The following is a 16,225-nucleotide window of genomic DNA, read 5'->3' on the forward strand; positions in this document are numbered from 1 at the left end:
TCTGATCTCTGGAGGGAACGTGTACGTGTTTCCAGGCTCAGCCAACCTGGGGACATTATCCACATGGCTTCCCTGCCAGCATGGGTGGGTATGTGCCTCAGGAGAGGGACATGAGCATGTTGAGAGGGTTGCTGCATGAGAGGAGACCAAGCAGTGGGGCAGGAGAACTGTAGCCTCAGTGTGTGAAGGTCTTTTGGGAACCATCAGAAATGGTCTCCAAAAATTAGACACTCCTCATGAATAGAAACTATACTCAATGTTTTGTAACAACTGCCTGTGAACAATCTATAATAAGAAACATAACAATCAAAGTAATAATCAATACCAACATAATGATTGGAGGATGATCACAATGACTTTAACACTATTAAAACTATTAATACTGTCAATAGACTATTATAAACCTAAGGAGGTGGGAGATTCAGGTACAGATTCCTCAAATTCCTTGTCAAGTGACAAGGTACCAGGACCATCTTCCTGGGTATCTCAGACTCTGAGCCCTAGGTTTTCACCAAGAAAATTATTCCATAAGGCAAAAACAGGCAGCCTATGCCCTAGAAAGCCAAGCCAACTAGGTTCAGGTCATGGGTGAACTAGGGAACTTGTGTGCACATCCTAGCAGGGGAGTCCTAAGGCGTGGAGGTGGAAGGACCCCTGGTCTGGGACCGGCCAGCCCCACCATACCCATCAGATTTCAGGTGTTTAGCCAGCCCTGAGTGCCATGCCAAGAAGGCAGGAACCAGACCCACACTCAGTGTCCACAAACCATGCCTAGGACTCCCACTAAACCCCAGCATTTTCTTAGCCTTAGCATCCCCATTGCCCTTCTGCCACCTCTTTCATCAGACCCCTAGAAGGCCAGGTAACCGTATTGGAGTGTGAGCCTGTTAACCAGACCAGTAGGGGGATAACAAAGGCCAGCAGGGAGCCTTACACTGCTTTGGAGAGGACCTCAAGAGTGCTGAAGTTGCTGGAGTAAGCAGGCAGTCACCATCCTGTGCCTTCGAGGGCAACACAAGACTTTTTTGGAAAAAGGAAGGGACTTTAAACATTTCCAAGGACTGTCCATCTGTTTGCAATGCGTGGTACTTCATAAACACCAGCACCACCTTCAGCATTCCTCTCTCCCCGTTTTGACTTACTGCTGCTGGTAATTAGGACTATTGTTACCTCTATGTCTACTTCCTACGTTTCAGCAAACCCTAAAGTTCTTGTTCCTCAAAACAAATGAATAAATGTCCTACTTCGAGTGTAATAATTTTGCTTATGCCTCCTTGAATACACTTGGCCAGGAGTTCTAGACACTGGCTGTTCTCTTTTACACTTCCAGTCATTTTCTTGTCCCAAAGCAGGGAGTCTGATGCAGGCTGCGGTTAGGCATGTCTGGGCAGGATGGTTAAGACCGCTAGTTCCTGTTTCTACCCTGAATGTAGAAGGGCATGTTTGGTTTGGGAGTCAGCTAGAATCTCAGGAGGAATCCATCTGAGGAGACCAGGGTTGAAAAGGAACAGGGAGGGAGAGCCAAGGGTGGAATAAAGCCATACAGACAGAGTCAATCCCAAAAGATCAGTTGTATGGAGCCCATTTTCTTAGACTCAGTTATCCTTACAAGTAGGTCCTTATCACTACCCTCGGCCTGGGTCCAACAGCTTTAACATGGCTCTGTCATGCCATTATCTGAGAATCACTAACTCTTGGAGAACATAAGCCAAGACGTTTGGAGACAAAAAATTATGAGGAAAATACCCCCTTTTCTGTTACCCAGATCTTGTTCCGTTCTAGTGATGAAGCACAGATGGTTCTAGACACCTGGAAAGCCTCTGACTGCACTGCATCTAAGTATGTCTTTACCAGACCTAGGATGTGGGGCACACAATCAGAAACCATCACTCAGGGATCAGGAGATTACTGTTCCCTCAAACATTGACTTTCCCATGGGGCCTCTTCTCACTGTGTAGGTAGTGGGGACTTTGTCCTGTGTGTAGGATTTTCTCAAGTGCTCAGATTCTCAGACTGACCAAGTTTTAAATAAATTTGTTTTGTTCCCTGGGGAGACTTGGTTCGGAAAAAGAATAGAATGGCAAAGGAAAATGACAATGGTTCTCATGGGTGAAGTACCCATACAGACAGGTGGAAAATGGCTTCATTTCAGTCCAAAGCTCATCAGGACCAGTAGTATGGCTCTGTTTGCATAATGAGGACATTTCAATACCTCCTTAAGGGTATCTAGGGACAGTGGTATCCCATGAGAGCAGAATGGTCTTCAAGGGGGGACAGAGAGTCCTTGTTATTTTGGAGGCTCATGGAAGTGGGCAGTTTTGAGTGGAAATAATTGTCAAATGGGTACATAAGCTACCCACATATTGGCAACAGAAAGGAACAACAATCTTTCAGTTGAGTTAAAGTGATTTAGGCTAGACTGACAAAGCAATTGGTCTGACAGTGTTGGGTATTTTGTCTGTGAACTTGGTCCAGACTCCACTAACTCCTGTTGTACTCAGTCATCCTGTTCTGAGCTCCCACAGGCTTCCCATCATGCTGTGGGACCTAACACGTTGTATGTTAGTTTGCTGGACATATATTTGTCTTCCCATTACAGTCTGAGCTTCTAGGGTGCCTGGGTGGCTCAGTGGGTTCAGTGTCTGCCTTCGGCTCAGGTTATAATTCCAGGGTCCTGGGATGGAGTCCCATATCAGGCTCACTGCTCATCAGGGAGTCTGCTTCTCCTCCCTCTGTCACTCCTCCCAACTCATGCATGCTCTCTCTCGCATCAATCAATCAATCAATCAATCAGTCTTTAAAGTCTGAGCTTTTCTTCCCCGAGTTGAGCAAGGAGGTGAGCCATTTATTCAGTTCCTCTCAATATCTCCTTTTCGAAAAGTGTGGGACAGTGAAATACCACTGGACTTAAAGGCAGGACTTTTGGATTTTAGTTCTGAAGCTCCATCCTGGCTTCTAGCTAGAAGTGTGGGACACAAAACCAGGGTCACCTTTGAATCTCAGATGCTCTGGTCAGTGATCTATAGTTGCCAAAAACCACTATGCAGGAGATTTGATTGGAAACGTGGTTTTAAAAATTCAGATTCTTAACTGAAGAGTTCCCAATATGAAAGTGTTAGAGTAGGGGGCCGACCCCTGACTTCCAAAAATACTCTAGGTGACTAGAATCAATTTGGTTCTGGAAACATTGACTTACATTATTTTCAAGCCCACTTCTAAGCTTTAATATTTTAATGTTCTAAGAACTCCTATAAATCTGAGTGTGACACTTCTGTTTCGTACGTGAAATGTGGAACAAAGCCCAAACCCCAATTCTAGGTAAATGAGAACAATGTTAGTGAGGAGAGAGAAGGGAAGAAAAGTTACAACACAATTTGCACGTGCTAGTGAGTAATCTATGTAGATTCATGCAATAAGGGAATTGTGTGATTTGTGAGGGAGAGTAAGCCTGAGCAAGCCATTATTAACTTGAGTGTCTGAGTAAATTGTAACAATATTTACTAAGATCTAGAATAGTAAATGAAGGTCAGTTTTGGAAAGAAAGGGATAAATTGTAATAAACACAAGTTACTTTTAGGTGCCTATCAGAAATCCAGTTAGGAAGACCAATGCCTTATAAAACTTCAGCAAGAAGTTAAAGTTGGAAATACAGTGTAGGATTTTTATCAGTTAAGGCCCATGTAGGCCAACAGAAATTACACTGGGTATTTAGAAAGAGGGAATGGTGACCAAGACGTGCCTAAGCGGTCACTCACTGGTCTCCTTATCAAGAGAAATCCCAGCAGCACGAAGGTGGCAGAAGATGTTTCTCTAAGTTGAGAAGTAAAGAGGGATATGTTACACACACCACAGTTCATTTGGCAAGGAAAGGGGAGAAAAAAGGGAGGAAGAACAAGGGAAGAGATCTAAGTACATTTAGATTCTGAAAGGCAGTTATTTTACCTGAGACTGGTAAGGAAATTCTGGGGAAAGCCCAGGACCTGAGACACTTGCAACAGAGAGCTTCATCCGCCCGCTTCTCTCTTGTATAGTTTTCAGAATAAAAAATTCAGCCCATTAGCCATAAAGATATGTAGCAGCACCAGAACATTTTTTAAAACACATTTTTATTTCTTATTTTACAGTCTTTTACAAATTGTCTTGTCCTAAGAAATTGTGTTTTATTTTGTTCTCTCTTATTTACATCCCTACAGGAAGCGGGCTTAAGTGAATAGGTAAGGAAATTCTCCAGAGCAGAGACAAGGGGCTGTGTTTCTTCTGTTCTGGAAGGGTGTGCTGTAAATGGAGGATGAAAACGACCCATGAAATATATCTTGCTCTACCCGAAAGCTGGGGCTCTGAATTTTGGCAAGTCAGGACAGAGGCAAACCTGGGTGCCATTACCATTGGCCCGGAAAAGCAAGGATCGCAGGGTCACAGGAGGGATTTTGGAAAGTGTGCAGTTTTTCTGCAGCTGGTTTCCACTTCTTCCTCCATCCAACTGCTCACTGGAGCTGCTGAAAAGTGTTCCTTCTCCAGGCTTCTGCCCTTGGCCAGCACACCATTCTGTGGACGTGCTAAGAATATAAGACCAAAAGGCCTGAAGTCTGCATATGACTGTGACTAAGCCAGCAAGGGTGGGGTCTTCTTAGGCCTGTATCTCCTTCTTGGAAATGAGGGTGTTGAGTTAGACTATCTCTAGGGAACTTACGCTTGAATAGGCTGTGATTGATACATTCTCACTGCAAGTAGCCAGAATGAAGATGCTCCCATTCTTGGCCCAGCTTAAACTTTGACATGGGCCAATTTCTTTGTGGCACTTGATGTCCCAGATGGGACAGGGAGTGGAAGCCATTCTAACAACTACCCATGAAGGAGCTGGAGAAGCCCATGCCCACAGTATGGCTAAGGCAGCCACAACTCATGTCCAGCAGGTGGGCTCTTTACTATGTGGTTGAATCTCCTCTTATTACAGACACCAGCGTCTGAATAGCAAAGGCCCAGGGTCACACTTCTGTCTGAAGCCAGGACGTTAGAATTCCTCTCAAGCATGGTCCCACCTTTCCATTCTGCTTGTTTTATCTGTTCATTTGCTCACTTACTTTATCAATCAATAAAATAATTAATGGGCCCTATGCCAGCAAGTGGGAATTGCCAAGGTGAACACAACACAGTGCCCTCCCTTGGGCAGCTCACGGCCCAGAGAGGGCATTTCTCCGCAGCGCCAGGAGCTGGACTGACAGCTTCATTCAAAGAATGCCAGCCTTGGAGGTCAAGAGAGAAAATCCAGACAGGTTTGCTGCATGGGCTTCACAGCCAGGGGACCTTTGCCTCTCACTTTTTGTAGCTGTTGCTTGGCTTTTGCTTGTTCCTCTTTTTCCTGCAGCAAAGTGGTGTCAATTCAGCTCGACAGCCCCCAATCTTAACTTCGAAGGAGAGGCACTCGACTTCACAGCGCCCATCCAATTTCTGACACTGCATCTCTCTGTATATTCCTCCGCGGGCTAAAGTGAAGAAAGCAGGGCTTCAGTTACCCAGTCATTGGTGACCGGAAAGCAACACGACATCACCCGGGCCAAATTCACAACTCCCCATTACTGAATCTCCTGCAGACACAGAGTACACGCCTAGAGATCAGAAAAAGCACATGCCACCTGAACAGCGTGTGGGAGCTCAGATTCCCCGCACAATTGATACAGCGTCCTTACTTTGTATTCAATTCCCTCTGCCACAATCATTTCTAGGATATCTAGAAGCAGAGTATTTCTTCCTGGGAGGGAGGCAGTATACTTTGTAATTCCAATAAACAGTCCTTTCCAATATGTGATTTTCTCACATCTCCAAATTAATAGTCTAGGATATATAACAAAATGTAAAGACGACGCTGTTGACACTGTAGGCAGGTCAACGATAGCCCACATGCACTGCTGTGTGGTTGTGGAGTTTCACAATTTTAGGTGCAAAGATAAAAGAAACGTGGTACTGGTCTGCTTTGTAAGCATATCAGTGGAATAATGGATTTAATTCTGGAATTTAGAGAGGCATAAGCAATGGGTTTCCCTTCAGAACAAGACTAAGCTGAGGAGAGTAAAAATATTTTGAGAGGAATGATTGAGAAAAGTTTTTAGCGATACGTGTTCTCAGGAGAAATAAATAGAAAGAACAGGCAGTTACTCTCAAAAGGAAATTATTCTTGGAAAGTACAGCTTTGGGGCGGGGGAAAGAATACATATGGTTGTCATATAACTGAGATGTTATACGTGCTGAAGAGACACTGCACTTCAATTAGGACTCAGACCAATGGAAAGGAATCGCATGGCCTTAGATTTCTGCTCAAAATAGTGGAAAGTTTTTAAATAGTCCAAAGTTGAACTTGGGAAATAGACCACTGAACTTCATCAGGCTTCTGGGCAATCAACTGACGTGCAATATGTATAAGGTGTTTAAATATTTAATTGGGGCAGATAACAAGAACGAGAATGATGATAAAAAACAATGACAGGCAAGCAACAGTAATAGTGAACTTTCTCAGGGCACAGAGGATGTGCCTGTCTTTGTTTAAGCAGTTTATACAAACAGAGGGACTGTTAAACCTTTCCCAAGCAGTTATTTTTCCCTTCAGACAATGGATAACACATGGAGACTCAGCGAAAGACGTCAGTCCCTGGCCCTGTGTCTCTGTATGGCCACGTGAATAAGTTTGGATCAATGAAACCGGAGTGGAATGATGTAGCTACTTCTATGCAATCTTTCTGATCATGCCCTTTATTTACTTTTCAGCCCTTCCCGTTAGAGCATCTTTAGAACCAGGTAAAACAGTCACGTTAGGATGCAAAGTTGACCTTCTGCCCTAGTCTCAACATGACCTGATGGAGAAGAGCCTTCTTTCTACCCACAATAGTCAACTTGCCTATTTTTGGAGTTTTGCATAAGAGAAAAATAAACTATTTTTTTCCATTTACTCTCCTTTTAAGTGTCTTTGTTAAAATAAGTTTGCCTCTTCTCTAATTAATGTAACAAGTGTCTTCATCTTTCAAACAATCCTATTATTATTACCATTTATAGAAAGGAAGTTGAAGCACAAGAGTTGACAGAACTTACAAGGATTGCTACTGAGATTCAACCTCAATTGTGTTACCTCTTGTATTGATCATTAAACTCACTCCCAACTCTGCGATTCTGTGTGGTTGTTGTGATCGTGGTGGTCCTAATTCGAGCCCACACTGTGTTTATTGTTAGGATTCAAATGTGCTTGGGCTGAGTTTGGGGACAAGGAGCCCTTAATGAGTCAGAGACCTGACGAATGCGAATGGAGAAGAAGGCCTCAAATGTGTTTCTCTACCTGGATCCATTGTCTGACCTCCGAGAAAAGAGACTGGGGCAGAAGCTAAGAAACTGATTTGATAAATGAGACTTTGAACCCCGAGGGCATGTTTTTATGCCTGTTTTCAAAAGGGCAAAACTACTACCACCTCCCAGGAAGCCCCTCCTGATCCCCCCAGTTAGAACCATGCTTCTATTTCCATGGCTTCTCTTTATAGTTTACATCTTTTATGGCGCTTATGGGAACTGTTTTGTATTATACTCTTTTGTGCATCTTTCCATCTCATCCATTCACTTATTTACACATTTGAAATGTATCAAATACCTATTTACTATTCTGGGCAACCTGTTTTTTACCAATACAGAAATAATGAAATCATAAACTTCAAGCAAATTAAGGGTGAAGACCATGCTCTGATTACATTTTTGACTTCCACATTACCTACTTTTGCTATAGTGCCCAATTTCTCATTAAGTGGTAGGCACACATTTCATATCTATGAGGTCTGATTGTGTAATAAATAAGTGTAGAAATCCAGGAAACATGAAGAAGTAAAGTGCTTCATGATAATTGGGGAACCCCCATTAGAAATGGCTTCATAACAGAAAGAATGAAGTGTTGTTGAGAAGGGATGATATAAAAATTTCTTAGGGGGGGCGCCTTGGTGAATCAGTCCATTGGGCATCTGACTCTTTTTTTTTTTTTAAAGATTTTATTTATTTATTTGAGAGAGAATGAGATAGAGAGAGAGAGCATGAGAGGGGGGAGGGTCAGAGGGAGAAGCAGATGCCCTGCTGAGCAAGGAGCCCGATGCGGGACTCGATCCCGGGACTCCAGGATCATGACCTGAGCTGAAGGCAGTCGCTTAACCAACTGAGCCACCCAGGCGCCCCTGGGCATCTGACTCTTGATTTTGGCTCAGGTCATGATCTCAGGCTCATGGGATCCAGCCCAACCTCGGGCTCTGCGCTCATTGGGGAGTCTGCTTGGGTTTCTCTCTCTCTCCCTCTGACCCTCCCCCAGCTCTCTCTCTAAAATAAATAAATAAATCTTTTTAAAAAGTTTCTTAGGGATAGAGTCTTGGCTGTACTGAGCAAAAAGAGACCATTTCAAAGCTCTCAAAGATTGAAAAGAAAACTAATCAAGATGTTAGTTGTTTAAATGATATAATTTTCCATCAGTATGTGAGAACTAGGAAGAAATTCTAAATAGTCTCAGATTAGAAGATTTGGACCAACTAGTAAGACATAAAAAAATAGACTAAGAACCTCTTATCATGAGTTTAGTCTCATTTAGGCTACAAAAATTATAATTCTCTAAATTAACAAGTGTGTTTGGAATTTGCCTCTGAAGTGTTCTCTCATTTTAGAGCAATCACTTTGGCATATCCTGAAGCTTGCGTTGAAGCCCTTGGTAGAGCTTTGAGGGAAATTAGATACTCTTCTGGGTGGAGCTAGTCTGGCTCAGTGTGGTCCTGTTGTTCTGTGTCTAAGCTCAAGGAAAGATTTCCAGTAACTGGCTTGTCTTGGGACCTTTTTAGAACACAGGGATGAGTCACAAACTTTTCTAAAACCTGAGCTTTCTTCTCAAAAGACAGATTGCCATGGTTACATCTATTAGGATTTCCTTCTTACCTGAGAAAATGTGAACAAGGAGAATGAGAGCAGCAGAAATTAAGAAAAAGATTCTCATGGCTCCAGACATCGGTGGAGAGAGGGTACAGTTGCTAGAATGCAGCTCTTTTACCAAGGAAAGTTGATTAAAACAAGTTCTGCAGCTCTGGAAGGGCTGGAAGTCAACTTCGGTTTGTGATATTCATTAAGAAGAAACTATTGTTCATGCTCCACTGAGTAATGTGTGGGCTGCTGGATCAGGTATTACCCCAGTGATGTTTTTGGGAGAGTAAGGCTTGTTCTCCTGCTTGTATTCTTCTATTCTATGTCTCTGCCTCCGCATCTATTTTTCCCTGAAACCACATTTTAGGTACCTCCACTTCCAGAAGGTCTATAACCCCCATTTCTTTTCTTCTTCTCTAAGATGTTACATTCAACTTGGTCTCTTATAAGATTCACTTGGCAGTTATTAATGGGTGCCTGGTAAAATTGCTTTTCAAAAATTATAGTATATGAAAAATTTTTATCTGTCCAATGTGACTATAAGCTCCACGGAAGAATGACTCTCCTTCCATCCTTTTCCTTCCATTCGTTCCTCGTGACAGTGCTTTGCAGCAGTAGATGTTCAAAATATATGGGTTCTTTGACTTATTAATTGATAGCTGTTTAGTTAGAGGAAACCATGAAACAATTAATATGGAAATCGTTATTAAATGCTCCAAGTTTTTACATTTGTAAGATATTATTATTAAGGATAACGACATTATGATTAAATATGACCATATCTCATATGTTATGGGAATAGCTTTCATTCAACAAATATGGGTTGGAGAACTATTTATGTTTACTTATATGTTACTAAGAAATTTGAATTTTATCCTAAAATCACAGGGAAGTTATTGAAGGGTTTTAAGTAAGGGGGTTATTTGAAAGATTAAAACTCAAACAAGGAGTTCCATTTCGAATAAAGCAAAGTGAGCTCCTACTGATAATAAGTAAAACTTTGGGAAAAAAAATTACCTGAAGAATATGAAAGTTGAAACAAATACAGGCATATTTTAGAAAAAAGTCAAAACTTGGAAAAATGAAACAACACAGAGTATGTTCTCTCTGATTGCAATGTGGCATGGAGAGGTTAACTCAAAACAAACAAAAATATCTATCCTCTTTCTAAACTTAGAACACAAAGCCAGGGCCAAGGGAGACTCTATCTGCTGAAAATGAAGACCCAGAGAAGGGAGCTTAGGTTCTACGTGTGAACTCTGCCCATGACTTTTGTTAACCCTTGAGCGATGCTTGCACCTAGTTAAGGTAAAACAAAATGACAAACACACAAACACCCCTGAGATTTGAGCTGCTGCCCATTACAGCCAAGGTAATATTTGCAAATTGAGTTTAATAAAGTCACTTTCCTGTTAAAACAAAAATATCAGGGTGCCTGTGTTGCTCAGTCAGTTAAACATCTGCCTTCAGCTCAGGTCATGATCCCAGGGTCCTGGGATCAAGTCCCACATCCGGATGCCTGCTCGGCAGGGGGGGTCTCCTTCTCCCTCTGCCTCGGCCCCTCCCCCCTGCCTGTTCTCTCTCACTCTCTCACTCTCTTTCAAATAAATAAATAAAATCTTAAAAAAATAAATTTAAAAAAATTAGCAATTCTTCTGAGGCTGTAGCAGTATTCACATCCTCTTCAACACAACGTTCACAGTGTCCAGGACATCGATGATGTTGAAATATTTCAGACAAGGAATTTAATATATCTATTTTAAGATGCTCCAATAGTAAAGAAAATATGCTTGCAATCAATTTTAAATATGGAAAATCTCATTAGAGAACAGAAAATATAAAGATACTTCGATACTAAAAAATACAATATCTGAAAAAAATTAACCGAATAGATTTGATAGCATAGAAAATATGACAGGATCAAGAGTCACTGAATCAAAAAAATTATGAGATCTGTAGATCAGAGAGAAAAAAGATTAAGAAACACAGGCCTTTGAGGGCCTGAGGGATAATATCAAAGGCAGGTAATTAAAGTCTCAGAATGAGGAGAGAAACATAATGGGATAAAAAGTAGTTTAAGGAAATAATGGCTGAAAACTCCCAAATTTGGTGAAAGACAAATTGACCAAACCAGGAAGCTTTGCAAATCGCAAAGGACATGGATACCATGCTTAGGCACATCACAGTCAAACTCCTGAAACCCAGAAAAGGGAGGAAATCGTGAACGCATCCAGAGAAGAGTAACACTTTCAGTTCAGGGAAACAGCAACTGAGTTACCACTGGCTTCTGTTCAGAAACAAAAGAGGTCAGGTGACCGTGCATGCACCTCAAAGCCCCGAAGGAAAACAGGCACAGCGCTGCCAACTCCAAACTCCATCTGCAGGAAAAAGTCCTTTAAAAAAGGGTAACCGGGTGATGGGCATTAAGGAGGGAATGTGTGGCAATGAGCACTGGGTGGTATACGCAAATAATGAATCGTGGAACACTACAACAAAAACTAATGATGTACTATTATATGTGGGCTAATGGAACATAATAAAAGAAAAAAAGGGGGGGAGATAGACTGAACATATTTTCAGGGCAAAGAAAACGAAAAGAATTTTTCTCTAGCAGAGATTCCCTACAGGAATACTGTAAAAGGAAATTCTGTAAAAGGTGAGGGGAACTACCGGAAGGAAACTTGATTTTCAAGGAGAATGAAAAACGTCAGACATGATAAATATCAGAGTAAGTATTAAAAATACTTTGTCTTTTAATTTATTTGAAATGTACGTGACTTCTTAACACAGAAACTGTAACATTGCCTTGTGGGTTTATAATGGATGTGATACATACAAAAAAATACAGCAAAAAGGTCTGTTATGAGAATGGGGAGAAATATATCTACCTATACAATTACAAGGCTTCCAAATTTTGAATAAGGTAGATTAATATCAACTCTAAGTAGATATAAAAACTTAAGGATGTGTATTGATACCCCAGTGAAACCAGTAATCATAATTAACACCTTATAATGGAAGTTTTGATTCAAATATCCCAATAATCTGAAGAAGATGAGAGAGAACAGAGGAATAAGCTCAGGGAGGACAAACACACCAAAAATAGTAAATTCATAGACCAACATCTAACTAATCTATCATTACTTATGTAAAACTATCAAGGGACTGAACATTCTCCTTAAAAGGTAGAGATAATTAGGGGCGCCTGGGTGGCTCAGCCAGTTAAGCGTCTGCCTTCGGCTCAGGTCATGATCCCGGGGTCCTGGGATCGAGCCCCACATCGGGCTCCCTGCTCCGTGGGAAGCCTGCTTCTCCCTCTCCCACTCCCCCTGCTTGTGTTCCCTCTCTCGCTGTCTCTCCCTCTGTGTCAAATAAATATATAAAAATCTTAAAAAAAAAAAATCTTTAAAAAAAAAAAAGGTAGAGATAATTAGATGAATTAAACAGGAAGACAAAACTATGTGTGATCTATAAAGGAAGCATCTCTCCAAACATTTTTTTTCTTTTGAAGTAATTATAGACTCACAATAAGTTGCAAAAATGGTACAGAGAGGTCTTGTGCACCCATTACCCAGCCTACTCCAATGGGGACATCACCCATAATTGTGAATTGTCAAAGCTAAGACATAAATTGGCAGAGTAAAATCAGACCACAAATTATAAGGAAAGCATTGTAAATATAAAGAGACACAGAAAGGTCGAAAGCTAATGAATGGAAAAACATAAACTATGAAACTATCAAGAGTAAGGAGGCTGGAGTGGCAATATTCGTTTCAGATAAAAAAAAGAATATATTATCAAATAGAAAGCGGGATGCTGCGTAACATGTTTACACATTAACTGATTGAAGTGAAGGGGGAAACAGACAGTTCTACATTCAGAGCAGAAGATTTTGATATCGCTCTTCTCAGCAAAGGGTAGACCCAAAAGTTAGTAAACACAAAGTTGACCTAAACAACTCTATTACTGTGTTGACTGAATTGATATTTACACAGTACAACATAAAACAACTGCAAAATACACACACACACTTTTTTCAAGTACATATGATACATTCATCCAAATAGATCACACACTAGGCCATAAAACATTCATATTTTTGTTGAATTATCGAGTTCTCCCTTCAATGTGTCAGTTCTCACTTCATTGTGGTTCTTGTTTGTTTTATACATGCTTATCATTGTCATGTCTTCTTGAGGGGTTGATGCACCTCTCACTATACAAAGTTCTCTTGTCCCTAGCTCCATGTTCTTTCATTCTTCTACTTTTGACCTCTTCATTTCCTTGAATCTAAAGTGTGTCTCTTGCACACAGCATATAGTTGGATCTTTTTTTAAAAAAACTCCATTCTGCTAGGCTCTAACTGGAGTGTTTAATCCATTTGCATGTAATGCCATAATTGATGAGGTAGGATTTACATCTGCCATTTGCTGTTTTCTTTTTTATTTATTTTTTTTAGAGACAGAGAGAGAGATAGAGCCTGGGGGTGGGGGACAGAGGGAGAGGGAGAGAGAGAATCCCAAGCAGACTCCACATCTAGCGTGGAGCCCGACATGGGGCTCAATCTCACGACCCTGAGATCATGATCTGAGCCTAAATCAAGAGTCAGATGCTGAACCGACTGAGCCACCCAGGTGCCACCTGCTATTTGTTTTCTACATTATTTCTCCCCCACCCCATTCCTGCATTACTGTCTTCTTTTGTGTTAAATAGATATTTCCTGAGGTACCATTTGAATTCCCTTGCCATTTGTGGTGCTATGTATGTTTGAGTTATATTATAAATGACTTGGGGGTTTGCAATCAATTTTAAACAATCTAGTTTGAATTAATAATAACCCCATTCCAATGGTGAACAAAAACGTTACTCTGTATAGCTTGGTTTTCTCCCATTTCTTTTGTGCTGTTAGAAAGAAGTTGGAGTTTTGAAGTATGAGAGACACTCTGCCTGGCCTTGAAGGAGAAACCTGCCTGTTTATGGAAAGAGCCACAGGGCAAGGAATGCCAGGCAGCCTCTGTGTGCTCAGGACAGCCTCCTGGCTGACAGCCTGCAAGAGGACAGCCACCCACCACAGGCCGACAACTGCAAGTGACAGAATTTTCCCCAAAGCCCCAGAGCGGGTGCAAGGGGATCTCTTGCCTCAGATTAGATGAAAGTCCCAGCCAACCCCATGCTGTCAGTCCCGCGAAACCCTGAGTGGGGCTCCAGCTACACCATGCCTGGACTTGGGACCCACAGAAGTGTGAGAGAATGTGTGGTGTTTTAAGCTGCTAGTTTTTGTGGTACTTTGTGACACAGTGAAAGAAACGAGTGCAAGAATATTCCAAGGTAGATCGCCTTTTGGGGAACACACTGATGTGTTCTTTTGAGGTTCCTGTGTGGCCCACAGCCTTGCACAGTTTCCTGAATGGTTGATGTTCTTTCTGGTCCATCTTAGGAATCTCCCTCCACCCCTCACCTCCCAGGGCTGTATCCTAAAACCACTTACTACTGAGTCCCTTTGCTTTAGCAGGGCACAGTATTTGGGAGTTTCCTATAGGATGGTTTCAGCCCAGTGATCTTGTGTAGCGTTTGCTTGGTCCATGGGAGCCACGCCCCTTTTGCCCTGCCTAATATGGTAAATGCAGCCACCCCATGGCTGACCTTTCTGTCCTGCCACTGTGGACAACTCCAGCTGGAGTTCTTCGCCTGCAGATACTGTCAGGTGTGAGCACGACAGGGCAGAGTGTTGAGTTTTCCAAGTAGCTGCTTGAAATGAAGCCCATCTCATAAGGATTGATGTGAAAGTGTTATTTTCCTTGAGAGCCAGAGTGAGGTCCCAATCACAGCACAGCAGACCATTTTCCAAAGAAATCTGTCCCTGAGCTTTCTTTTATACCCTCCGGGCACAGGAAGAAGGCTAAGTGTTTCAGAGCACATTTTGTGGTCAACTTCTTTACTATTCCTGCATCTGGGGTCCGGTACTTCAGGGGGGAATGTGGGAGAAAATGATACTTAATGTTTTGTCCTCAGCCCAAACTGATCAATCTTACTCTACAGGCACTGCTGTTCCCTTTCAGCTATGGGGAGGGAGTTCTGAAATGGAACCCCAAACCAAGAAGGGACAATGCACGGTTAGCATAGTTAGACCAGAGCCACGGTTTCAAAATCAATGGAGGTAAAGTCATGCTAAGCAGGAGCATTATGTAGACTAGAGTGGAGATACTTCAGGGAAAAACCAGCTGCACCAGTGTCTCTTCTTCCTGACCATTTCCCTCTGACCTGTCCACCATGTAGGAGACTTTCCCTTTCAGAAAATCCAGCAGACTGATTTTGGAGATCTCCATGAGTTACTATGGAAATCAACAGAAATTTATCTGAAGAAGCCAAGGGCAGCCACTTGACCCCTGAAAGTGCTGAATTTAATAAGAAATTAGTATGGGTTGAGACTTTATTATTTTGTAGGGAGGACTGAGTGTTTCAGGAAGAAGGGGAGGGGATGAAAATGTCCTAGAAGGAAGCCAAGTGAAGAAGAGAGGAGAGAGCAAGAGGAAGAGAGAAGGAATAATTCCTGAGTAGGCGAGCATCTATGGGATGCTGTACAAGGTAAAGAGTAAAGGAACATCAGGGCAGAGCCACCGGTCCACCTCTCTGTATGACTCTGAGACATGCACATGACTCCTTCCATAAAAGAGACATCAGTTAGAGTCCAGGGTGTTTTCAGTTTGGGGAATCAAGGAATGTGGTGTTTGGAATGAGCAGGGAGTATCTGGTTTCATGGTCCTCTGTAAACCATCAACAGTACTCTTCGCTGTGGAGAACTGAGGAGGAGCACGCACTCGCAGATGATCACTCACTTGTAGATTCCTACGTTGCCCCACTGCCCACTTCCCTGAGTTAATTCCTGTGAAAACGAGGGAAACACTCTCAGGTTGGCAAAGGTGATGACTCAGGTCTCTTTTGGAGGACAATTGATCAAATGTCAATTGATCTGACAGTAGAGCCCACGGAAAAGCCCAATCGGTCAGGCTCCAGGCATGAAAACAGCTCCCACACCAGGTAGTTTGATAGAGATGATCTCACTTGGAGAGGAAGTGATGAAGTGTCGGAAAAGCTGAACATGCAAAACGGGAGCCATGAGGCAGCCCCAGGGTTAGCCCTAGCTGGCTGGGGGGAAAGCGGGAGGCTGTGGTGTGAGCCCAGGAGCCAGGACTAGCCGGCGGGAGCTGTGCCTGCAGGGGCAGAAAGGAGGGAGAAGCCAGAACACAGAAGCAGGGGCTTTGCTATGGGAGATGAGCCACTGACGGAGCACCTTCTCCCACCATGC

Source organism: Mirounga leonina, unplaced genomic scaffold, assembly GCF_011800145.1.
Source record: "Mirounga leonina isolate KUSES-001 unplaced genomic scaffold, KU_Mleo_1.0 Mir_128, whole genome shotgun sequence".
NCBI lineage: Eukaryota > Metazoa > Chordata > Mammalia > Carnivora > Phocidae > Mirounga > Mirounga leonina.